We start from the raw sequence: 27,452 nt of genomic DNA on the forward strand, positions 1-27,452 counted from the left end.
GGGACCCCGTTCCCCAAACTGAACCCACCCGGACCCCGTTCCCTACACTAAACCCACCGGGACCCCGTTCCCCACACTGAACCCAAGATGGACCCCGTTCCCCACACTGAAACCACCGGGACCCCGTTCCCCACGCTGAACCCACCGGGACCCCGTTCCCCGCACTAATCCTACCGGGACCCCGTTCCCCACACTGAACCCACCGGGACCCTGTTCCCCACACTAATCCCACCGGGACCCCGTTCCCCACACTATACCCAACAGGACTCCGTTCCCCAAACTGAACCCACCGGGACTCCGTTCCCCAAACTGAACCCACCCGGACCCCGTTCCCCACACCAATCCCACCGGGACCCCGTTCCCCAAACTAAACCCACCGGGACCCCATTCCCCACACTGAAAAAAGGAGGGCCAGGTGAGAGGGGATGGATTGATCTTCGAGTGAGTTCAAAGCTGGGCACAACATCGTGTGCTGAAGGGACGGTGCTGTGCTCTCGTGTTCCCTGTTATTAATGAACCCACATCCACCACTTCCACTGGCATCTCGTTCCACCCTTTGAGTGAAGATCCCCTCAGATTCACCTTTCACCCGAAACCTATCACCTCGAGTTCCACTCTCACCCAGTCAGAGGTGAAAAGGCCTGCATGCATTCACTCTATCTGAACCCCTCCATCTTGATCACAAAAATGCCCCAGCACGTGAACATGGGTCTCACAGCTCTCACAATCCTCCATCTCCTTCTCCGGGATCCACTCACTCTCCTCGAGTTCCTTTCCTCTCTCCCACCACCTAACCAGGGAGAGGTTCTCCATCGAGAATGACAGCACCATCACCCCCTCCCACCCTGGTTCCATCCCTCAACCTACCCTATCCTGCCTCACCCCTGCCCCTCTCCTTTCACTACCAGCCTCTACCTTTCTCCACTCTCATCCCCGACACAGAGTCTCCACCCGGAACATCGCCCACCCTTCTCCCTGCACAGATCCGCCCGAACCCCTGAGCTGTTTAACTTGCACTCCAGCCATCACCCTCTGCCCTAACCTGCTCGGGCCTTGACCCAGGACAGGGCCTTCTTCACCAGCAGATCCCACTCGTCCTTGGAGTCGGCAGCAAAGGCGTTCAGCCAGATCACGGCCAAGATGGTGCTCCACAGAGTGAGGTCCATATCCTGAAAGTGGGAGAACAGGGGACAAGCACTGAGCAGGAGCTGGTCACAGACCCGTAAGACCATAAGACACAGGAACAGAATGAGCCCATCCAGGCCAATGAGACTGCTCGGACACTCAATCATGACTGATTTATTTCCCCCCTCAAACCCAATCTCTAGCCTTCTCCATGTAACCTTTACACCCTTACTAATCAAAAACCTGTCAATGTCCGTTTTAAATATAATCAAAGACTTGGTCTCAATGTCCGAATGTGGCAGTCAATGAATGATTCAACACTCCCGGGGATGGGATCATATGGGGTGAATCTCCTTCCAACACAGGGTGAGGCTCCCTCTACACTGTCCCATCAGACACTCACAGACACAGGGTGAGATTCCCTCCCCACCATCCAGTCACACACTCTCAGGAACAGGTTCAGACACAGGGTGAGGCTCCCCCCCCCACACCGTCCCGTCACACACTCCCAGGGACAGGGTCAGACACAGGGTGAGGCTCCCCCCACACCGTCCCGTCACACACTCCCAGGGACAGGGTCAGACACAGGGTGAGGCTCCCTCCACACCGTCCCGTCACACACTCCCAGGGACAGGGTCAGACACAGGGTGAGGCTCCCCCCACACCATCCCATCACACACTCCCAGGGACAGGGTCAGACACAGGGTGAGACTCCCCCCCCCACACCGTCCCGTCACACACTCCCAGGGACAGGGTCAGACACAGGGTGAGGCTCCCCCCACACCGTCCCATCACACTCCCAGGGACAGGGTCAGACACAGGGTGAGACTCCCTCCACACCGTCCCGTCACACACTCCCAGGGACAGGGTCAGACACAGGGTGAGGCTCCCCCCACACCGTCCCGTCACACACTCCCAGGGACAGGGTCAGACACAGGGTGAGACTCCCTCCGCACCGTCCCGTCACACACTCTCAGGGACAGGGTCAGACACAGGGTGAGACTCCCTCCACACCGTCCCGTCACACACACCCAGGGACAGAGTCAGACACAGGGTGAGGCTCCCTACGGATCGTCCGTCACACAATCTCAGGGACAGGGTCAGATACAGGGTGAGGCTCCCTCCACACCGTCCTGTCACACACTCCCAGGGACAGGGTGAGGCTCCCTCCGGATCGTCCGTCACACACTCCCAGGGACAGGGTCAGACACAGGGTGAGGCTTCCCCCGCACCGTCCCGTCACACAATCTCAGGGACAGGGTCAGACACAGGGTGAGGCTCCCTCCACACCGTCCCGTCACACACTCCCAGGGACAGGGTCAGACACAGGGTGAGGCTCCCCCCACACCATCCCATCACACACTCCCAGGGACAGGGTCAGACACAGGGTGAGACTCCCCCCCCCACACCGTCCCGTCACACACTCCCAGGGACAGGGTCAGACACAGGGTGAGGCTCCCCCCACACCGTCCCATCACACTCCCAGGGACAGGGTCAGACACAGGGTGAGACTCCCTCCACACCGTCCCGTCACACACTCCCAGGGACAGGGTCAGACACAGGGTGAGGCTCCCCCCACACCGTCCCGTCACACACTCCCAGGGACAGGGTCAGACACAGGGTGAGACTCCCTCCGCACCGTCCCGTCACACACTCTCAGGGACAGGGTCAGACACAGGGTGAGACTCCCTCCACACCGTCCCGTCACACACACCCAGGGACAGAGTCAGACACAGGGTGAGGCTCCCTACGGATCGTCCGTCACACAATCTCAGGGACAGGGTCAGATACAGGGTGAGGCTCCCTCCACACCGTCCTGTCACACACTCCCAGGGACAGGGTGAGGCTCCCTCCGGATCGTCCGTCACACACTCCCAGGGACAGGGTCAGACACAGGGTGAGGCTTCCCCCGCACCGTCCCGTCACACAATCTCAGGGACAGGGTCAGATACAGGGTGAGGCTCCCTCCACACCGTCCCGTCACACACTCCCAGGGACAGGGTCAGACACAGGGTGAGGCTCCCTCCACACCGTCCCGTCACACACTCCCAGGGACAGGGTGAGGCTCCCTCCGGATCGTCCGTCACACACTCCCAGGGACAGGGTCAGACACAGGGTGAGGCTCCCTCCACACCGTCCCGTCACACACTCCCAGGGACAGGGTTCTACCAACAAACCCCACTCACTGACCCCACACCCTACTCAGAGTCGAGCACAGCACAGAATCAGGCCATTCGGCCCAAATGATTGCTGCATTGTGCTGGTTTCAGTTGTGTGTCTTCAGCCCATAATCTCCCCGCCCCACCTCTGGGTCGGCTGTTGGCCTTGTCCAGCTGCTGATGGGGATCAGCTGGCTGGGAAATGTCCTGAGTATGTGGCCAGGAGGGGAAGAAGGAGAGAACCCATCCCCCCTTCACCGCCATTCTGCGGACCAGGTCCTTGCTGCTCTTAACAAACAATAGAGCAGGAAGATTGGTCTGTCCCTCTGGCCCCCACCCCATTTTGCTGCCCACCCTCCCTTTGAGCTTTCACCCTCCCTCACTTGTACAGGCTCTCTCTCCCTCGATCACACAGTCCCAGATTCGGCTCCCTCTACCTTACCAGGGAGAGGTTCCGAGAGTAGAAACCACCCCCCACCCCATCTCGATTTTAAATGGGCCTCCCCCTTATGGTGAACCCTGGCTGTAAATCCATCAGCCACCCCCACACACCCCGCTTTGGGACCCCACCCCCAGGTCGGGACAGGTTGCAATCCCGTCCCCTCTTCCTCTCCCACACAGACGCAATCCCAGTTGTCTGACCTCTCCTCCTAGGATAACCCAGCAGGTCCAGGGACCAGTCCAGTGAACCTTCCCTGGACTGTTGCTGACACAATGAGGAGACTATCGCTGTCTGCCTCGCTCCCATTGTGGTCTCCCCAGCGCGCTGAGCAATCAGGGTACCACCCCCCAACACTGGAGCTCACCTTCAGGGGCAGGCCTCCTCTGACCTGGCCGGGCTTCAGGCCCAGCAGTGACTCCAGGCTGGGGTCCGGGGCCCACGACCCGTCAGCGTTCTGCAGCGCGATCAGCTTCAGCACCGGAGACTCCTCTGGGGCAGGGGGAGTCACGGTGTTGGTGACACGGCCGCACAGACGTTCAAATGCTTCAGCAAAGGCGAGAGGTCGGTGAAAGGGTGTCTCCGCTCAGCTCACTGGCCCGGGTTGAACTCGTTATGATCTTTCACGTGCTCTGCAGTTCTCTGTAGCTGATTCACTTGATACTCTATTCTGTCACCGTCTCACGCAGTTCCAGCTCATTGCGTCAGCACCATCATCCAGTGCAGTCTGCGTGAGAGTGTGAGACAACGGTGGTGCTTGTGAGTGTGTCTGAGTGTGTGTCTGTGTCTCTGACTGTGTCTGAGCATTTGTGAGTGTGTATACGTGTGTGTGTCTGAATATATGTGTGTCCATATGTGTCTGAATGTGTATCTTAATATGCGTCTGAATACATGTGTGAGTGTGTGTGTCTCTCTGTGAGTGTGTGTGTCTGAGTGAGTCGGATTGTGGGTATGAATGTGTATCTGCATGTCTGTGTATATGTACATGTTTATGTGTGTGTGTGTCTGCATCTGTATCTGCATCTGTGCGTGTTTGTCTGAATGTGTGTGTGTGTGTGTGTGTCTGAGTGAGTGTCTGCATGTCAGTGTGTCTGTTCGTGTGTCTCAGAGTGTGTCTGTGTTTGTATCCGACTGTGTGTGTGTCTGAGTGCGAGTCTGGGTGAATGTCTATCTGTGAGTGTGTGTGTGTGTGTGTGTCTGAGTTTCTGAATGAGTCTGTGTGTGTCTCTCTGTATTTGTGTTTCTGTATGTGTCTGTGTGTCTGTGTTTGTGTCCATGTCTGCCGGGGTGTGTGTGTGTGTGTGTGTGTGTGTGTATGTGTATGTGTGTGTGTGTCCCAATGTGTGTGTTTTTGACTGTGTGTTTTTAACTGTGTCATGTTTGCGTGTCTGTGTGTGCGTGTTTGTGGGTATGTTTGCGCGTGTATATGAGAGAGTGTGCGTGATTGTGCTTGGCACGTTTGTTACCTTTGCGACTGTATCCTGCAACATTTAGTCGGACCACTGCACACCGAGAGTCGCGTGGATACCAGAGAGGGGAGGGGGAATACGGTTGGTCAGAAGAGACACACACACACACACACACACACACACACACACACACACACACACACACAGGTTTTCACTTACGAGGCACAGAGCTTCGCTTGGCTGAGCAAATTTGTATCGAGGAAAGATCCAGCGCCTCTGTGGACAAGAAAGAGAGTCATTATCCCAGACATGAAGAGGTGCTGGGGACGGGGTTAGGGGGAGGCGTGAGGGAAAGGGGGAGAAGGGGAATGAAGGGAGGGGAAAGGGTGCAAAGGAGTAGGAGAGAGGGGATAGGGGAGAAGGGGTTGTGGGGAGGCAGAGAGGGTAGGGGGAGTAGGAGGGGAGGGATGAGGAGGGGGAGCGGGAGGCATTCATGGGTTGAGGGTAGGGGAGAGAGTAGGAGTAGGGGAAGGGGTAGGGGGGTTGGGATGTGATGAGTAGAGGGTGGGGGAAGGGCTAGGGGTCATTAGTAGGAGGTAGGGGAGGGTATGGGGTGGGGGTTTAGGCAGGGTTGGTTAGGGGGCAGGCGGAGGGAGAAGGGGACTGTGGTGTGGGTGGAGAGGTGAGGGTGCAGGGGGAAGGTCTAGCGGATGGTGTAGAAGGAGGGTGCAGGGGAGGAGAGAGGGGAGGGGGAGGAGGGAGGGAAGAAGGGGAGGAGGGAGCGGGGGAGAGACAGGAGAGGGGCAGGGAGTGGTGGAAGTAAAAGAGGGATAGTGCAGAGGAGGGGGAGGGGAGAGGGGGAGGGGGAGTGGGGGAGGGGAACGGGGAATGGAGAATGGGGATGGGGAATGGAGAATGGGGATGGTGGAGGGGTAAGGTGTAAGGGGGACAGAGGAAGGGGACAGGAGAGGGTGACGGGGAGTGTGAAGGGGCTGGGGAAGGGGAGGGGGAAGGTGTTGTCTGTGTGTGTGTGTGTGTGTTTTTGTTTGAGTACGTTCGTATGTATGTGTGTGTTTGAGTGCGTCTGTGTGTGTCTGTGCCTCTGTCTCTGTGTGTGTCTGTGTCCATGTGTGTCTGAATATGTGTCTGTATGCACGTCTCCAGTACCAGGTCCATCCTCTCCATCGCTAAGCCCATAATCTTCAACAGTAGTCATCGCTTTATACTCTCCAAGTGTATAAATATTTTCATAATCTTCAGCAGTAGCCATCGCTCCATCATCTTCAACAGTAGTCATCGCTCCAATATATTCAAAAGTATCCATCGCTCCAATATATTCTCCTGCATCATCCAATTATTAACGTTATCATAATGTGACCTCATGCATGCCCCTTCCAGTACGCAAGACATTGATGGAACGACAGTAAGTGTTAACCTCTAATCATGATCTTTTTTCTTTTTTTTCTATTTAATCTGTTTCAAGAATTGTTTCTTTAATGTTTTTACAGTACTGTATACCTACACACACACTCTCTCTCTCTCTCTCTCTTCAGTACAGTACCATATATAATTACTTTTATAATTACTGTTGTATTATTATTGTGTACTCTTATTATGTACACGAAGATGTTTTAGTGTATTTGGAAGTGTTTCTTAAGTGTTTTATATACATCGAAAGATAAAATATATACTATATACTGAGACAAACATTTGACTAACTGACACTAAATAAGAACTGTATTTACCTGTTCCGACTTACCCACAAATTTGATTTAAAGACAGACTTAGGAATGGATCTTGTTCGTAACCTGGGGACTGCCTGTATTTGAGTGTGCATCCCAGTGCCTGAGTGTTTCTGTGTGTTTGTGTCTGAATATGTGTGTCTACATGTCTGAGTGTGTGTGCATGCTTGTGAGTGTGTCTGTGTATCTGAATATGTGTGTGTGTTTGTGTCTGCATCTGCATGTCTGCCTGTGTATGTGTGTGTTTCTGTGGTGGAGGTGCCCTTGGATGTTAAGCTCCCAAATAAAATGTTTTGCTTTTATGTTGTCTTTGACTTCAGTTGCCAGTTTCTCTGTGTGTGAGGGTGTCTGTGTGTGCGTGTGTGTGCCCGTTTGTGTCTGCATGTGACACCAGAGTGTGTGTGTCTCAGTGTCTGATTGTGTGGCCCAGAGTGTGTCTCAGTGTCTGGGTGGTTGAGAGTCTGAGTGTGTGTGTGTGTGTACGTGTGTGACATCTGAGCATGTGTGTCTGTGTCTGCACCAGTGTGTGTCTGAGTTTGCAACTGAGTGTGTCTGAGTGAGTGTCTGCATGTCAGTGTGTTTGTGAATGTGCCTCTGATGTGTGTGTGTGTTTGTATCTGAGTGTCTGTGTGTGTCTGGGTGAATGTGTATCTGTGATAGTGTGTCTGTGTCTGGGAGTGTATGTGTGTGTCTGAGCACGAGCGTGTATGTCTACGCATGCGTCGGCGTGCATCTGCAGTTATGTGTTTGTGTGTGTGGCTGTGTGTGTCTGACTATGATTGAGTGTGTGCGTGTGTGTCTGCATGTGAATCTGAGTGTGTGCATCTGAATTTGTGATGGAGTCTGTCTGTGTCTCTGTGTCTGTCGGTGAGTGTGTCTGTGTCTATGTCTGCCTGTGTGTCTGAGTGTCTGTGTGTCTGTGTGTGTGTCTATGTGTGTGAGTGTCTGCGAGTGTGTCTGTGTACCTGAATATGTGTGTGAGTGTGTGTGTATGTGTGTCTGTCTGTCTGTCTGTGGGGGGAGTGCTATATTATACGTACTGTATGTCCTTGGATGTTAAGCTCCCAACTATAATACTTTGCTTTGATGCTGTCTTTGACTTCGCTTGCCGGCACGGTTCTGTCATCCTCCCGTTAGAATACTACTTCTTCTTTGGGATGTATCAATCCTGCATCTTTCAAATTACTCCCAGAAACTCCAGAAATTGCAGTTCTGCCATCAGCCCTGCTAGTGTTCCCTTCCAATTAAATTTGGCCAGCTCCTCTCACATCTCTCTGCAATTCCCTTTATTCAACTGTAATACTGATACACTGACTTTAGCTGCTCCCTTTCAGACTACAGGGTGAATTCTATCATGTTATGATCACTGACTCCTAAAGGTTCCTTGCCCTTCAGCTCCCTAATCAAATCTGGGTCATTACACATCATCCAAACCAGAATCCAGAAATCTTATATGTCCCTGGGCTCAAAACCAAGCCACTCTAAAAAGCCATCTCATAGACATTCTACAAAATCTCTCTCTTGGGATCCAAAATTAGCACCAACCTGATTTTCCCGATCTACCTGCATATTGAAACGTCACATAACTATCATAGCATTGTCCTTTTGACATGCCTTTTCTGTCTCCCATGATCATTTGTACTCACATCTTGTCTACTGATTGCAGGCCTGCATATAACTTCCATCAGGGTCTATTTGTCCTTGCAGTTTCTTACCTCTGCCTACAATGATTCTACATCTTGAGGCATTGATCGTGTGGATAGTTAGAGGCTTTTTCCCAGGGCTGAAATGGCTAGCACGAGGGGGCACAGTTTTAAGGTCCTTGGAAGTAGGTACAGAGGAGATGTCAGGGATAAGTTTTTTTACGCAGAGAGTGGTGAATGTGTGGACTAAAATTTTGCCCCATCATCTCTCTGTCATTCCTCACAGTCTCACTACATGTTGTATCTACAGTCCAGCAACTGGCCCATCGTCTGTCCTGTTATTCTGGTTCCCATAGCCCTGCTAAATTAGTTTAAACCTTCCCCAACAGCTTTGGCAAACTTGCCCACAAGGATATTGTTGCCCCTTGGGTTCAGGTGCACCGACCCATTTTGTGCAGTATCAGCTCCAGAGGAGATCCCAATGATGCAGAAACCTGAAACCGTGCCCCCAGCACCAATTCCTCAACCATCTGCAGAATCATCCTATTTGTACCCTCACTGGCACGTGGCACAGGCAGCAAGTCAGAGGTTGCCGTCCTTAGTAGAGAGGGGGGAGTGGAGTGATATGAACGGGAGAGAGAGGGGAGAAGGTTCAGAGTGACAGAGGGAGGCAGCAGAGTCTGGGAGAGCGAGAGGGAGCCGTTAGAGAGGGGGAGGAGATATGAGAGGGAGGGAGGCAGGTGGTGAGTGAGAGAGAGTGGGTGGAAGGGGGTGAGAGGCAGCGAGAGTGCTGAGGAGGCTGGGTCACCCACCTGCATTCGAGGAGGCTGCCGGGGATAGTCTGTGGACCTGGGCAAAATTGACGGCCATCGCTCGCGGCATCACTGAGCTCTTTGATGCTTTCAACTGTATCCTTGGCACTGAAACATAGAAAATAGGTGTAGGAGTAGGCCACTTGGCCCTTCGAGCCTGCACCACCATTCAGAATGATCATGGCTGATCATCCAACTCAGAACCCTGTATCTGCCTCCTCTCCATACCCCCCGATCCCTTTAGCCACAGGGCCCATATCTAACTCCCTCTTAAATACAGCCAATGAACTGGCCTCAACTGTTTCCCGTGGCAGAGAATTCCACAGATTCACCACTCTCTGTGTGAAGAAGTTTTTCCTCATCTCGGTCCTAAAAGGCTTCCCCTTTATCCTCAAACTGTGACCCCTCGTTCTGGACTTTCCCAACATCGGGAACAATTTTCCTGCATCTAGCCTGTCCAATCCCTTTAGAATTTTATGCGTTTCAATCAGATCCCCCCTCAATCTTCTAAATTCCAGGAAGTATAAGTCTAGTCGATCTAGTCTTTCATCATATGAAAGTCCTGCCATCCAAGGAATCAATCTGGTGAACATTCTTTGTACTCCCTCTGTGGCAAGAATGTCTTTCCTCAGATTAGGGGATCAAAACTGCACACAATACTCCAGCTGTGGTCTCACCAAGGCCTTGTACGACTGCAGTAGTACCTCCCTGCTCCTGTACTCGAATCCTCTTGCTATAAATGCCAGCATTTCACTGCCTGCTGTACCTGCATGCCCACTTTCAATGACTGGTGTATAATGACACCCAGGTCTCGTTGCACCTCCCCTTTTCCTAATCGGCCACCATTCAGGTAATAATCTGTTTTCCTGTTCTTGCCACCAAAGTGGATAACCTCACATTTATCCACATTAAATTGCATCTGCCATGAATTTGCCCACTCACTTAACCTATCCAAGTCACCCTGCATCCTCCTCACAGCTAACACTGTCGCCCAGCTTCGTGTCATCCGCAAACTTGGAGATGCTGCATTTAATTCCCTTGTCTAAGTCATTAATATATATTGTGAATAACTGGGGTCCCAGCACTGAGTCTTGCGGTACCCCACTAGTCACTGCCTGCCATTCTGAAAAGGTCCCGTTAATTTTCACTCTTTGCTTCCTGTCTGCCAACCAATTCTCTATCCACATCAATACCATACCTCCAATACCGTGTGCTTTAAGTTTGCACACTAATCTCCCGTGTGGGACTTGTCAAAAGCTTTTTGAAAATCCAAATATACCACATCCACTGGTTCTCCCCTATCCACTCTATTAGTTACATCCTCAAAAAATTCCTATGAGATTCTTCAGACATGATTTTCCTTTCACAAATCCATGCTGTCTTTGTCCGATGATTTCACTGCTTTCCAAATGTGTTGTTATCACATCTTTGATAACTGACTCTAGCATTTTCCCCACCACCAATGTCAGGCTAACCAGTCTATAATTCCCTGGTTTCTCTCTCCCTCCTTTTTTAAAAAGCGGGGTTACATTAGCCACCCTCCAATCCTCAGGAACTAATTCAGAATCTAAAGAGTTCTGAAAAATTATCACTAATGCATCCACTATTTCTTGGGCTACTTCCTTAAGCACTCTGGGATGCAGACCATCTGGCCCTGGGGATTTATCTGCCTTTAATCCCTTCAATTTACCCAACACCACCTCCCTACTAACATGCATTTCCCTCAGTTCCTCCATCTCACTGGACCCTCAGTCCCCTACTATTTCCAGAAGATTATTTATGTCCTCCTTAGTGAAGACAGAACCAAAGTAGTTATTCAATCGGTCTGCCATGTCCTTGTTCCCCATGATCAATTCACCTGTTTCTGACTGAAATACCATTGGCATTGACTGCATCATTGGCATCGACTGCATCATTGGCATCGACTGCATCATTGGCATCGACTGCATCATTGGCATCGACTGCACCGCCGGCATCTGAAACAGACATGTGCCTGAAGGACAGAGAGAGAAAATACAATGAGATCTCTCACCAGAGAGAGAGAGAGACAGTGAGACAGTGGTGATGGAGGGGGGAGAGGGGAGGGGAAAAGGGGAGAGAAGGGGCAGAAGGAGAGATGGAGTGGGAGAGGGGAGAGAGGGGGTTTGGATAGAGGCGTGTTTTCCAGGGCAAATAGCAGCACCCACCTACAAAGAGGGGGACGTCCCTGCGGATAAGGGGTCCCTGCACGGCCTGGCCGAGCTCCTTGTTGATGGCGATGAAGGCCGTCTGCGAACAGACCACGTTGGCCTGGGTGCTGATCTCAACCAGACGCCTCTTCACCTGCTCCGTGTCGCGGTCCGGCCCGAGTTCCAGAGATCCCAGCAGAGCCTTGGCTGCCAGACGGTGGACAGAGGAGCTGCAGAGAGGGAGGGGCAATAGGGGGCAGGGTGAACGGGGAGGAGGAAAGGGGATGAAAGTTGAGAGGAAGGTGGGAGTGGGGCAGTGTGGGACAAGGGGTTGGAGCGGAGGATCAGGGGAATGGGGTGTGAGAGAGGGCAGGGCAAGAGGGAAGGTGAGTGTCAGGGAGGGGCAGAGGAAGCGGTGAGACGGAGATGGGAGGGGCAGCAGACATCACAGAGATCATGTCAGAGGGGGCGTCAGGGGGGGAAGTGCTGGTGGGGAAAAGTGTCGAGGGGAAACGCCGAGGGAAAATGTTGGAGTGGGGGGCGTTTCAGAATTGGCGATTTCGGGGAAGGTCGGGGCAGTGTCAGGGAGGGTAGTATCGGGGAAGGGAGGGCAGAGGAGGAGAAGGGGAGGTGGGAGGGGGAGGGAAAGATGGGAGAATGGTGAAGATTGATGGTGCCTGGGTGTTATTGGCAAGAACAATCAGTCCACAGGTGAACACATGCAATGCAGAGCTGCCTGGCCTGCTGAGATCCACCAGTCTGTGTGTGTGTCTCTGTGTGAGTGGATCTGGGTCTGTGTGTCTGGGTTTGCGTGTGGGTCTGTGTGTTTGTGGGGGAATGTGTGTGAGGGGGGGATTGGGGTGTGTGTGTGTGTGTGTGTGTGTGTGTGTGTGTGTGTGTGTGTGTGTGTGTGTTTCAATGTGTGCGCGTGTCTCAGTGTGTATGTGTGTGTGTTTCAGTGTGTATGTGTCTGTGTGTGTATGTGTCTGTGTCTGTGTGTGTTTCAGTGTGTATGTGTCTATGTGTGTGTCTGTGCGTGTGTGTGTGTGTGTGTGTGTGTCTGTGCGCGTGAGAGGGAATTGTGCTGTGTTTGGGAATGTTGTGTCAGGGGGATTCCTGTCACTGGGGATGGACCCATCAGAAATCCTCGGTTCTCACTGGACCCTGGAGATGGGGGACGGATCGCTTGACAATTCAGGAGGTGGGAGGGAGAGGGAGTTAAGGGAGGGGGTGCTGTGGTGATCGTTCATTGGGGACAGGGACGGGTATGATGGGGGATACCATCCCTGGAGCCAGGCTCTTCATACTGCTGGGGAGGGTGCCGTGTTGGTGGGTTTAGGGGACAGTTACCTCCCGCACTCGACTGGTTTCAAACTGAACCTGCTCACAACCTGTATCTGCTGCTCCCCCAGTGAATATTTCAGCATCACTCCACACCCCAGTGTGGAGTTCACCTGTGAAAGAGGGAAAACAGTCAGGGATATCAGGGTCAGTAGCCAACAGCGTGAAGTTCATTGGCCAGCTGAACCTCCCATCCCTGTAATAGGGGTCCCAAACAGAGAGGGGTCCCCGATTGGAAAAACAGGGGACCCAATGGAGAGGGATCTCACTCTTTAACAGGGGTCTCTGATGGAGAGTGATATTTCCGACAATAGGGGACCCCGAAGGCGAGAGTTCCCCCTTTAACAGGGCTTCTTAAAGGAGAGGGAGACTCCCCTTTTAACAGCGGATCCTGACACAGAGGCTTCCCCTTCAACTGGGTCCGGGACAGAGAAACCCCCTTCTTCAACAGGTCTCCATGTTGAGAGAGACCCCTCCTCCTTCAACCCTGGACCTGCCTAGCTCAGGGGTACTGGACAAAAATAGACCCCATCTTCAACAGGTCTCCACGTTGAGAGAGACACCCTCTTTATCAGGGGTCCCTGACTGGGAGATGCTTCCTTTCAGCAGGGACTGCAGATGGAGAAACTCCCTTTGCAACAAAATATTCCAGAGGGGAAGAGATCCTGTTTTTGCCTCGGTGCCCACCCCAGTAGCCCTGGTTCCCTCACCTGCCCCTTCAGCTGGGCGTAGACGATGGTTTTCTGCTGGTTGAAGACCGCGCTGGGGAGGGGTGACAGCAGTACGGCCTCCACCCCTGGGTGCAGGTCCCAGCTGAGGCTCAGCCCGGTCCCGCTGGGTTGCAGGACGTACTTCAGGGTCCGGAGAACCTGTCGGGACAGAGAGGTCAATGCAGCCCTTTCCAAAGGCTCCGTCCCATCTCAGTGGCCCCCTCAGGCCCCAGACGAAGACTCCCCTCATCTTTTTTTAATTTTTTTTTTCCAAAATAAACACGAGTACATCGAAGTAAATAACACTTACAATGTCTCAAGAAAAAAAAATTATATGATGAAAAAAATCCCCTACTACGCAAGAAAAGTGGGTAAGAAGTAAAATCCCACTCGGTGTTCAACCCCAGAGCCATGTGTCATACATAAAGCTGCTAAAGATCAGCATCAAACCGCCAGCAAAAAAAAATGTACCAAAAATTTACAATTAGATCGTGGAGAATCCATCAATTAACTCAAATGATAATAACCAGCAAATGAACCCCATCCTTTCTCAAAATCAAACATAGGTTCAAAGCTTCAACTTCTAATTTTCTCCAAACTAAGACATAACATAACTTGAGAGAACTTTTGTGACAAAGTGGGAGCCGATGTATTCTTCCACTTCAACGAAATGGCCCTCCTAGCTATCAATGTAACAAATGCAATAACATGTTGGTCAGACACAGAGATACCATGGATATTTTGAGGAATTATTCCTGAAAGCACATTTAATTTGTTAGGTTCTAAATTAATTTTAAGTGCTTTAGAAATTGTCGAAAAAACTGACTTCCAGAACTGTTCCAGTATAGAACAGGACCAAAACATGTGTGTCAGTGTTGCTGTCTCAGTTTTACATCTATCGCAATAACTATCAACATTAGGGAATATTCTAGACAATCTCTCCTTCGTCAAATAGTAATGATGTACAATTTTAAATTGAATCAGTGAATGACTAGCACATATCGAAGAAGAGTTAACCAGCTTCAGAATCCGCATCCAATCTTCTGTTATAAAAGTCAAATTGAGTTCCTTTTCCCAATCTTGTTTAATCTTAAATAAAAGACGCTTATCCCATTGTAATAATAAATTAAAAATTCTTCCAATGGAACCTTCATACTCATAATAATATCTAACAGATCAGCATCCAATATATAAGGAAAATTACTTAAATATTTTTGTAAGACATGTCTAAGTTAGAGATATTGTAAAAAGTGTGAGTATGAAAGCGAATATTTATCAACTAATTGTTCAAAAGACATCAGTCTGCCTTCTTTAAATGAATCCAAAAAAGAATCAATAACTTTATTTTTCCAAAGTAAAAAAATTGGATCACTCAAAGAAGGCTTAAAAAAGTAGTTTCGATAAATTAAACCACAAGGCTTAAATTTTTTAAGATTAAAAAAATTGCAGAATTGAAGCCAAGTTCGTAAAGAATGCTTAATCACAGGGTATAAGTTTAAAATAGCAACTTTAGCTAATTGTATAGGCAAAGCAGCTCCCAATAATAAAGTTAAATAAAACTGTTTCAAAGCTTTCAATTCCAAATCTACCCAGATACACCGATCCTTCTTATCAACCCAATATAACCAAAAGGACATATATCGCACATTAACGGCCCAGTAATACATTCTTAAATTAGGCAAAGTGAGACCTCCATCCTTTTTCAACTTTTGTAAATGACATTTACTAATTCTTGGTCTTTTGTTATTCCAGATAAAAGATAAAATAATAGAATCAATCCGGTCAAAAAACTTCTTAGTCAAAAAAACAGGGATATTCTGAAACAGATATAAAAGTTTTGGTAAAATCATCATTTTGACTATACGGATGTAACTAACAAGTGAAAATGTAAGTGGACTCCATCTACTAAATAAATATTTCATAGAGTCTAGCAAAGGAACAAAATTGGCTTTATAAAGATCCTTATATTTCTTAGTGATTGTGACACCTAAATAACTAAAAGAATCTGTGACTTTGAAAGGAGTATTGACATACATAGAAACGGATTCATTTATAGGAAACAATTCACCTTTGGTTTTGGTGTTAATTTTAATAATTTGATTAGAATGATATATAAAGCTCCTATTGCTACTGTTATTACTAATAACTGTCTCCTTTTTTCAGCTTTCACGGGGGACAAGACAAGGCTGTCCATCAAGTCCTTTGTTATTTAATTTAATATTAGAACCCCCTTGCTATTGCCCTCCGTGAAGCTAAAGATATTTATGGGATTTCTGTGAATGAGCCTATTCATAAGATTTCTCTGTATGCAGATGATTTATTGGTTTATATATCAAATCCTGAGGAATCTATTCCTGCCTTGTTAAAATTATTTAATGAATTTGGAGAGTTTTCAGGATTATAAAATAAATTTTATAAGACTCTCCTCATCGTCCCATCAAGCTCATGGGGCTTGTCTCTTAATACTCGTCCCAGAGTCCTGCCCTGTCCGGGTTTCCTCATTCCTCCTCCACTAGATTTGGACACTGCTGTCCCACCCTCAGAAGGACTCCCTCTTCAAACCTGGCCCTGCCTGGCTGCAGGATCATCCCATCGCCAAGATCTCTCCCACCCTCTCCCCCGAGAGAGATTGGCCATCGGCCCATCGAGTCTGTACTGACCTCCATTTACACCACTGATCAACTGAAAAATCCCTCCCCCACCACCCACCAGCCACCAACACATTCCCATCAATAGTACTTCCAGATTCCACCCCTCACCGGAGGGTCAATTCACAACAGCCCACTAACCCAGTGACACGCACGTCTCCTGGAGAGAGACCCAGATATCTCTTGGACGTGGGAGGGAACCAGAGCCTCGGCGGGGAGGATCCCATGGGGTGACAGCTGGACCGTGCAGACCCCACACACACAGTCTCTCACTCTCTGACATACACACAGTCACTCGCTCTCTGACACACAGTTACTCACTCTCTCACACACACACACACACAGTCACTCCCTGGCACATACCCTCTCTCTCACACACACACACACAGTATCTCTCTCTCTTTCTCACGCAGACAGTCCCTTGCTCTCTGACATGCTCTCTCTCACACACAATCTCTCCCTGATGCATAGTCTCTCTGTCTGTCCCCCCCCACACACACACGCACACACACAATCCTCTCTGACACTCTTTCACACTCACACTCTCTTCCTGACACACACTTTCTCTCATACATATTTTTTCACTGTCCCTCTTTCTCACACACTCCCTCTCTCAGACACACACTCACACACAATCTCTCCCTGACACACTTTCTCTCACTTACACACTATCACCCCTGACAAATACTCTCGGTCAGTCTCTCTCTCTCACACACACACACTCAGTGGTGGCAGCTGGGATTGAACCCAGGACTCTGAGATCGGGCACTAAGAGACACTGGCTCGCTACTCTGCCTCTGTGCCGCTGGTGTTTCCTGTACAATTCTGGAGATGAACCCCACAAGGTTCCCCCACACCCGAATGCCCATCCTCCCCACCCCCTCACTAGAGTCGCTGCACATCCCTCCCCAACACGTCAGGGATTCCAGCACTGCCCTGTCTCAGTACCTTGGGCTCCATCCTGTCTTCCCCGGTGATGAATTCGTAACTCCCGTTGGCCGCCTTGGCGATGCCTTTGATCAGCGCTGTGGAGGCCCCCTCACCAATCCCAAAGGAAAAGCACCTGGAGAACGGGATGGGGAGTGGTGAACCACCATGGTTTACTTTCAGTAATAGATGGGTTTCACTGCCGCATTGCATGCTGGGATATGATGCTGCCATTGCTCCTGCCCAACGTTGCTGTCTTCACAGTGGGGCTGAAGAAACCTCTGGTGATATTTCGCTCCAAATGGGAATGGGATTGAGGAGCAGGGGAATGAAAGGAGAGAAGGAAACGATGGAAGAGAAAAGAACGGAAGGAACCTGCAGAAGATTGGGGGTGGAAGAGGAATAAGACAATATTATAGGGCGGGATAATTGGGAAGAGATGGGAGGAGGCAGTTGGTGAGAACAGTAGAAAAAGTTAAGGTGGAAGAGACAGATCTTCGGAGGAGAAGGGGGTGGGGAGAAAAGGAGAGGTGGAGGACTGAAAAAGAATGGGGGACAAGGAGACGATTGGGGGATGAGATAGCTGAATGTGTGGGGAGGAGGTGGGGACGAGCGAGAGTGGGAGGGTGACTTGGGACGAGGGATGGGAGAGGGTGAAGTAGGGACGGGGAGGGGGAGGGAGAGGGTGAGGTAGGGACGAGGGTGAGTGGGCGGGTGAGGCAGGGACGAGGGGTAGGGAGAGGGGCATGGGAAGTTGAGTTGTGGACAAGGGGGAGGGAAAGGGTAAAGTGGGGATGAGGTTTGGGAGAGGGTGCGGTGGGGACCGGGACAACGGGAGTGCGAGGTGGGGATGAAGGGGAGCGGGAGAGCGTGAGGTGGGGACGAGGTGGAACGGGAGAGCGCGAGGTTGGGACGAGTTGGGGGTAGATGGGAACAAGTTTGAGGGGCAGGCGGGGACAAGTTTGAGGGGCAGGCAGGTTCATTGGAGGGGCAGGCGGTGACAAGTTGGAGGGGAGGTTTGGAGGAAGTGTAGAGGGAGTCTGTCTGGGTTGTGTCAGGGACAGCAACCCCACCTTACACCTACACCCCTCACCTGTGGCTGGGGCTGTTCTTCTGAACCTCAGCCAGCACCTGCTTGGTGTTGAACACCTCACCGTCCGTGAACACAAAGATCTAGGAGAGAGGCAGAGAGTCAGGGTTATCCTGGACAAACCCAGGCCATTCTGCCCATCATATCCATACTGACCATACAGCACCCATCCATATGGTTTACATCTTCCTAGACACAACACAAGTGCTCGTCTGGACACTTTGTAAATGCCATCAGTAACTGCCATCTCTCCTTTGTCCCAGGGCCTTGCTCCTCTCTGTGAAGAATGTCCTCTTTAGATTCCCTCTACATCTCTTCCCCACCCCTTGCCCAACATCAACAGCCTCCAGTTTTACCTACTTCTGATGTGGGGGAAATACACCTCATAATTTTATAAACCTCAGTCATGTCCCCTTGTACCCTCCTTCACTCTGGGGAGACAGACCAAACTTTCTCCTCATCACCGAGACGCTCTGTCCCTGGTACGGTCCTGGTGAATCTCCTCTGAGTCCCTCCAGTGTGAGCACACCAATCCTACAGTGTTACCCTCACTCACTGCTTCTCGCTCTCTCTCTCTCTCTCTCTGTCATTCCCCCGCCTCTTATTATTTCCTCCACACACCCCCGTCACATTCCTTCCTTTCTGTCTCTCTTACTCTTACTCCACCTTCTCTCCTTCCCCATTCACTCTTTTTCCTCCCCGTCTCTGATTACCACCCTTTGTTTAATTTCTCTCATCTGTCCCCTCTCCATTCCCTTCTTCTCACACTCTCTTTCTCATCCCTCAGATTCTGTATTTCTGTGCCCCTCTTATACCTGTTTGTCTAATTGCGTAACTCTTTCTCTTCCCCCTTTCTCTCTCTCTCTCATTCTCCACTCACATTCTCTCTTCACCGTTCCTCTCTCTCATCCCCTCTCTTGTTCTCTCCCTCCCTCTCAGCCATCGTCCTTCCCTCACTCTCACTTCCTCTCCCATCTGCCACTTCTCACATTCCCTCGTGTCTCACACTCTCAGTCCCTCCCTCCCTCCCTCTTCCACCCTTTCTGTCTCTCCCTCTCTTGGCAGACCCACAGGGAGGGGTGACGATGCATTTTACCTGTCGCGGGTGTCCTGGCACGCAGGGTGTTGTGTAGATGGCCGACAGGGGCTGCAGGATCTCTGTCCTACCCATATCCGCATTGATCTCCTTCAGTTTAGACAGTGCTTCTTGCATGGAGGTCTGATTGTACTCAACACTCTTCCTGTACAGGTTGAGGGGGAGGTAATCCGATGACAACATGACAACTACGTCCAGGGCAGACATAGGAAGGGAGCGGAGGGGATGGGGTTCACGCGGAGAAGTGGGGCTGACAGAACAGATCGGGGCAACACGCACAACACACTGGAGGAACTCAGCAGGTCAGGCAGCATCCATGGAAACGATCAGTGAATGTTTCGGGCCGGAACCCTTCGTCAGGACTGTAGAGGGAAGGGGCAGAGGCCCTATAAAGAAGGTGGGGGGAGGGTGGGAAGGAGAAGGCTGGTAGGTTCCAGGTGAAAAACCAGTAAGGGGAAAGATAAAGGGGCAGAGGAGGTGAAGCAGGGAGGTGATAGGCAGGAAAGGTGAAGGAGGAATAGGGGAAGCACAATGGGTATAAGAAGGAGGTGGAACCAAGAGGTAGATGGTAGGCAGCTGGGGGAGGGGGCAGAGTGACATAGGGATAGGGGAAGGGAGGGGGAGGGAGTTACCTGAAGTTGGAGAATTCTATGTTTATACCAAGGGTCTGGAGACTACCTGGACGGTTTATGAGGTGTTGCTCCTCCAACCTGAGTTTTGCCTCATCATGGCAGTAGAGGAGGCCATGTATGGACATATCTGAATGGGAATGGAAAACAGAGCTGAACTGGTTGGGAACCGGGAGATCCTGCCCATTCGGACATGTCCATACATGGCCTCCTCTACTGCCATGATGAGGCTAAACTCAGGTTGGAGGAGCAACCCAGGAATTCTGGCCCTCAGGTTCCTGGTCATCAGATCAAAATTCCCACTTACGGGAAGAACGAGCTGAAGCAGCTTCCAAATCCGTAAATGTTGAAGAAGCATCCCATGGGAAGGCTTTTGAGGAGCAGGAGCAGTGTGTCCTGTGGAGGGGAACAGAACTTCTGAGACCTGAAGACTCTTGTGGGCATTCCCACAACTCCACATCCCAGCTGGAAAATCGAAACAGACCCGCGTTACTGATTCCGGCTCCCTCAGCATCCCGGGCCGGATTTACCTTGGCACACCGGATCCGGGTCCTGGGGTTTCCGTGGGACATCGACATTCCCATACTGCCTGACCGATCCATGAGGAAAATGAACTCGCCTGCTGGCACGCCCTGGGAATCCTCAGAAAATCAGGGGAAGAGATTCACCATGACAGTGGGGTTGGCCATGAGAGTTCCTGTGTTGGGGCAAGTGGAGCATGTTGGGGGCGGGCGTGCAGAGAGAGAGGACTTTTGCCGAAAGACCAACTCTGTGATGATGGCCCGCGTGTTCAGGTTACGGACCAAGGACGGACACAACCATTCCCACTCCTTTCCATAGGAACTCACCATCCCAACCACTCCCATTCCTTTCCAAAGCAACTCACCATCCCAACCACTCCCACTCCTTTCCATAGGAACTCACCATCCCAACCACTCCCATTCCTTTCCAAAGCAACTCGCCATCCCAACCACTCCCACTCCTTTCCATAGGAACTCACCATCCCAACCACTCCCACTCCTTTCCATAGGAAATCACCATCCCAACCACTCCCGCTCCTTTCCATAGGAACTCACCATCCCAACCACTCTCACTCCTTTCCATAGGAACTCACCATCCCAACCACTCCCGCTCCTTTCCATAGGAACTCACCATCCCAACCACTCCCTCTCCTTTCCATAGGAACTCACCATCCCAACCACTCCCACTCCTTTCCAAAGGAACTCACCATCCCAACCACTCCCACTCCTTTCTAAAGGAACTCACCATCCCAACCACTCCCACTCCTACCCAAAGCAACTCGCCATCCCAACCACTCCCACTCCTTTCGAAAGCAACTCACCATCCCAACCACTCCCACTCCTTTCCAAAGCAACTCACCATCCCAACCACTCCCACTCCTATCCAAAGCAACTCGCCATCCCAACCACTCCCACTCCTTTCGAAAGCAACTCACCATCGCAACCACTCCCATTGCTTTCCAAAGCAACTCACCATCCCAACCACTCCCACTCCTTTCCAAAGGAACTCACCATCCCAACGACTTCCACTCCTTTCCAAAGGAACTCACCATCCCAACCACTCCCACTCCTATCCAAAGCAACTCGCCATCCCAACCACTCCCACTCCTTTCGAAAGCAACTCACCATCCCAACCACTCCCATTGCTTTCCAAAGCAACTCACCATCCCAACCACTCCCACTCCTTTCCATAGGAACTCAGCATCCCAACCACTCCCACTCCTTTCCAAAGGAACTCACCATCCCAACCACTCCCACTCCTATCCAAAGCAACTCGCCATCCCAACCACTCCCACTCCTATCCAAAGCTACTCGCCATCCCAACCACTCCCACTCCTTTCGAAAGCAACTCACCATCCCAACCACTCCCATTGCTTTCCAAACAACTCACCATCCCAACCACTTCCACTCCTTTCCATAGGAACTCACCATCCCAACCACTCCCACTCCTTTCCAAAGCAACTCGCCATCCCAACCACTCCCACTCCTTTCGAAAGCAACTCACCATCCCAACCACTCCCATTGCTTTCCAAAGCAACTCACCATCCCAACCACTCCCACTCCTTTCCATAGGAACTCACCATCCCAACCACTCCCATTGCTTTCCAAAGCAACTCACCATCCCAACCACTCCCACTCCTTTCCATAGGAACTCACCATCCCAACCACTCCCATTCCTTTCCAAAGCAACTCGCCATCCCAACCACTCCCACTCCTTTCCATAGGAACTCACCATCCCAACCACTCCCACTCCTTTCCAGAGGAACTCACCATCCCAACCACTCCCACTCCTTTCCATAGGAACTCACCATCCCAACCACTTCCACTCCTTTCCATAGGAACTCCCCATCCCAACCACTCCCGCTCCTTTCCATAGGAACTCACCATCCCAACCACTTCCACTCCTTTCCATAGGAACTCACCATCCCAACCACTCCCACTCCTTTCCAAAGGAACTCACCATCCCAACCACTCCCACTCCTTTCCAAAGGAACTCACCATCCCAACCACTCCCATTGCTTTCCAAAGCAACTCACCATCCCAACCACTCCCACTCCTTTCCATAGGAACTCACCATCCCAACCACTCCCATTGCTTTCCAAAGCAACTCACCATCCCAACCACTCCCACTACTTTCCATAGGAACTCGCCATCTCAACCACTCCCATTGCTTTCCAAAGCAACTCACCATCCCACCCTGACCCAACTCACCAGCCCCTCAAAACCCACACGCTCCTCCAAACCAACTTACGAACCCCAAAACACCTCCACCCAACTCACAAATCCCCTCTCAAAACCACACCCCACTCCCACCCAACTCACAATCTCCCTCCAAAAGCCCTCCAACCTAACTCTCGAAATCCTCTCCCAACCCACAAAATCTCCTCCCAAACCCACACCCTGCCAACAGAACCCATAAAACCCCTCCTAAACCTCACACTAGATACCACGCAACTCCCAAACGTCCTCCCAAACACATGTCCCCTCACACAGTTAATAATATCCCCTCCCAAACCTCAAACCCCACCACACTCTGACCCAACTCACAAACCCAATTTCAAATCCCACATACCCTCCAACCCAACACACAAACCCCCTCCCAAACCCCACACCCAACTCACAAACACCTTCCAAAAGACATCAAACCCAACTCAGAAAATCCGCTCCCAATCTCTACCCCACCTTCAACCCAACGCACAAACCTGCACCCAAACACACATCTGCAACACCACCCTTCCCAAACACTCAACTCATCTCATGCCTCCCAAAAACACCACCTCACTCCACCCCTCCAATTCCACCTCATAGCCCCCATGTTCTACAGGACTCCCACCGCATCCCACCCCTCCTACACCACCTCACCCCTCTCCCACTCCCCTTACTTCCACATGTCACACTCCAACCCTCCCAAATCCCAAACACACCCCCACCTGGAACAGCAGACCCCAGTCCTGCCTCGAGGATGGCACTCGGTTCATGGACCCTCACGGAGAACATCAAGAGCTCCAAGTCTCTGTCGAAACGGTGACCCTTCGCCAGGGAGAGCTGGAAGTGAGGGTCACAAGACAGGGTCAGAACACAGAGCTCGACAGGCGGGGACAGAGAGTCGCTAGAAATTCCCCTTGAGGGAGAGGGAGTGAGGGACACCGGTCACTGTACAGATATCCCCCTGAGGGAGAGGGACTGAGGGACACCGGTCAGTGTACACATATCCCCTTGAGGGAGAGGGACTGAGGGACACCGATCAGTGTACAGATATCCCCTTGAGGGAGAGGGACTGAGAGACACCGGTCAGTGTACAGGTATCCCCCCGAGGAAGAGGGACTGAGAGACACCGGTCTGTGTATAGATATCCCCGAGAGAGAGGGACTGAGGGACAACGGTCAGTGTACGGATATTCCCCTGAGGGAGAGGGACTGAGAGACACCGGTCAGTGTACAGATATCCCCCCGAGGGAGATGGACTGAGGGACACCAGTCAGTGTACAGATATCCCCCCGAAGGAGAGGGACTGAGAGACACCGGTCAGTGTACAGATATCCCCCCGAGGGAGAGGGACTGAGGGACACCGGTCAGTGTACAGATATCCCCCCGAGGGAGAGGGACTGAGGGACACCGGTCAGTGTACAGATATCCCCCCGAGGGAGAGGGACTGAGGGACACTGGTCAGTGTACAGATATCCCCCTGAGGGAGAGGGACTGAGGGACACTGGTCAGTGTACAGATATCCCTCTGAGGGAGAGGGACTGAGGGACACCGGTCAGTGTACAGATATCCCATGAGGGAGAGGGAGAGGGACTGAGGGACACCGGTCAGTGTACAGATATTCCCTTGAGGGAGAGGGACTGAGGGACACTGGTCAGTGTACAGATATCCCCCTGAGGGAGAGGGACTGAGGGACGCTGGTCAGTGTACAGATATCCCCCTGAGGGACACCGGTCAGTGTACAGATATCCCCCCGAGGGAGAGGGACTGAGAGACACCAGTCAGTGTACATATATCGTTCTGAGTGAGAGGGACTGAGGGACACCGGTCAGTGTACAGATATCCCCCTGGGGGAGAGAGACTGAGGGACACCGGTCAGTGTACAGATATCCCCCCCTGGAGAGGGACTGAGGGACAATTGCCCTCCACAAGACCACCATCCCACTGATGGTTATTGGTGTGAAACAGCCTTCCTTACCTTGGCTGACGTCTTGTCAGGATTGAGGAATTCCACGGGTGTCATTTGGCAATTGGATTGGATCCGGGAGATCCCGTGTGGGCTGTGGAAATGAGCCTCCAGCTCCAAAGTGTAGAGTGGCTTGTCCACAGGGGCTCTGGCCTGGGGTATATGGGGACCCTGGGTACCTGGGGGAATTAGAGGTGGTTTGGTTAGATTCATGTGCACGGCATGGGGGATTCTGACTCTGTCCCTGGGTATGTGTGACAGGATGGTGTGGAGGGAGCCTCACCCTGTGTCTGACCCTGTCCCTGGGAGTGTGTGACGGGACGGTGTGGAGGGAGCCTCACCCTGTGTCTGACCCTGTCCCTGGGAGTGTGTGACGGGATGGTGTGGAGGGAGCCTCACCCTGTGTCTGACCCTGTACCTGGGAGTGTGTGACGGGACGGTGTGGGGGGGGGAGCCTCACCCTGTGTCTGACCCTGTGCCTGGGAGTTTGTGACGGGACGGTGTGGGGGGGGAGCCTCACCCTGTGTCTGACCCTGTCCCTGGGAGTTTGTGACGGGACGGTATTGGGGGGGGAGCCTCACCCTGTGTCTGACCCTGTCCCTGGGAGTGTGTGTCAGGATGGTGTGGAGGGAGCCTCACCCTGTCCCTGGGGGTGTGTGACGGGACGGTGTGGAGGGAGCCTCACCCTGTGTCTGACCCTGTCCCTGGGAGTGTGTGTCAGGATGGTGTGGAGGGAGCCTCACCCTGTGTCTCACCCTGTCCTGCAGCAGGGCAGCATGGGTGGGTGACCCTCTCCCTGGGACCAGGAACTTACCTGCGGGGCAGTACCGGGGGTTTAGGACAGCGGGCAGGGTGAAGCGGATGGCACCATCAGCCTCGAGGGGCAGTTCCAGGGCCAGGCTGAAGGAGACGGTGGCCGCACAGCCTGGGGGCAGGTTGCCCACCCTGCAGGTGAAGATGTCACTGCTACTGCTATCCTCCTCGAGCAGGAAGGCCTCCTGGCCGGAGGAGATGGCATCGTCGTAGTCGTCCTGAGCCTGGAGGAGAGGGGCGCGGGCGGTTTGGAGCAGAGAGCAGAGGAGGAGGCTGTTTATCAAGCGGAAAGGGCTGCCAAAGCTGCCTCTTTCTCTCCCCCACCCCACAATGCGGAGTCTGGTCCCATCTCGTGTCCCAGATCCCAGGGATCTGTCTTAGGTTCCAGAATATGTGTGTCCCAAATTGGAATCTGAGATCCCAGGATCCCATATGAGGTATGCGGCACCATTAAACTTCTCAATTCAGGTCCAAAGGGCTTACCTTGGGACAGACCACCCCATTGCTCCCATCTCGCCAGACATAAGACCTAACCATGGGAGGCAAGGCTCCCCTCAGGACACGACCCATCCCATCCATTGGCAGGCACCTCACCTTCCCTGCCACCGCTCTCCCACCCTTTGCCCCACCGTATAAGCTCCCAACCCAAATTCCCAAGATCCCTACTCTAAAATTGTACTCCCACCCCAGGGTCCTTGCGCCTCCATCCTGAACGAGATCTCCACCCCTGCACACCCTAATCCAGAACCTCTCCTCCTCCTGTCCTGGGACACTGAAGTGGATTCCCACTCCAGAAGTCTTCCTGGGATGCAGAACCGCAGATCTTCCATTCGTCGCCATATCAAAAACTCCACCATCTCTGCATCTTAAGGTCTGCCAGGAGATCCCTGGATACACTTCAGAGGACAAAGATACAACATCAAGCTCTCCCCTCTCTTCAGAGACCCCAAACCTCTGATCCGCCTACGGGAGCCCGTCCGCCTACAGCTCTCTGTACCCTTGCCCACCCACCCGCCCAACTCCCACCTGTTCCCATTCCTTCATCTCGGCCATGATCGTCTTCCCGTCCACCGTGGCTTGGAAGTTGTAGACGGCAGAATTGCTGTCCACGGGGAATGTGAACAGGGCCTCCAGCGGAGAAGCCTCCTCATTCCTGTACTCCAGGTCTGCAGACACATCGGCCACAAACCCCTTCACCTCCACTCGCACCGAGATCTTCTTCAGAGGAACTGGGTCGCAGGGAGGGGGAATAACAAGGTGAGGGGTAGGGTGTAGAAACCACCATTGGCAATCAAAATGGACACACCCCTTCCCATTCACTCCCACTATACACAATCCCAATGGACCCCATCCCTTCCCATTCACTCCCACTATACACAATCCCAATGGATCACCCCTTCCCATTCACTCCCACTATACACAATCCTAATGGATCACCCCTTCCCATTCACTCCCACTATACACAATCCCAATGGACCCCATCCCTTCCCATTCACTCCCACTATACACAATCCCAATGGACCCCATCCCTTCCCATTCACTCCCACTATACACAAACCCAATGGATCACCCCTTCTCATTCACTCCCACTATACACAATCCCAATGGACCCCACCCCTTCCCATTCACTCCCACTATACACAATCCCAATGGATCACCCCTTCCCATTCACTCCCACTATACACAATCCTAATGGATCACCCCTTCCCATTCACTCCCACTATACACAATCCCAATGGACTCTTCTCTTTCCTATTCATTCCCATCATGCACATTCCCAACAGACCCCACCCTTTCTCATTCACAATCCCAATGGACCCCACCCATTCCCATTCCCAATCCCAAATCCATCTCTGGTACTGGGGAAGTTCGTAAATGGATGGGATTGTGTGAGACAGCACAGACCCGATGGCACAAACGTCCTCTTATGTGGAAAGGAACTGTGGTAAACGGGGGTAACTGCTCACCTGGGATGTTCCTGGCCGTTACAACTCCACAGGGTCTCACCAT

General features: G+C 52.0%; 1 protein-coding gene and 1 pseudogene across 1 annotated transcript in view; one reads left to right on the forward strand and one right to left on the reverse strand.

The window, feature by feature from the left end:
• si:ch211-63p21.1 (uncharacterized) overlaps positions 1-15,791 on the forward strand; it is a 133,996-nt gene extending 118,205 nt beyond the window's left edge. Inside the window, exon 6 of the transcript XR_010019489.1 lies at positions 15,712-15,791. The gene's annotated coding sequence lies outside the window, so the exon portion shown is untranslated. The remainder of the gene's footprint in view (positions 1-15,711) is intronic.
• On the reverse strand, positions 667-27,452 carry LOC134352527 (von Willebrand factor A domain-containing protein 5A-like; annotated as a pseudogene).

Source organism: Mobula hypostoma, chromosome 10 (genome assembly GCF_963921235.1).
Source record: "Mobula hypostoma chromosome 10, sMobHyp1.1, whole genome shotgun sequence".
NCBI classification, from domain to species: Eukaryota; Metazoa; Chordata; class Chondrichthyes; order Myliobatiformes; family Myliobatidae; genus Mobula; species Mobula hypostoma.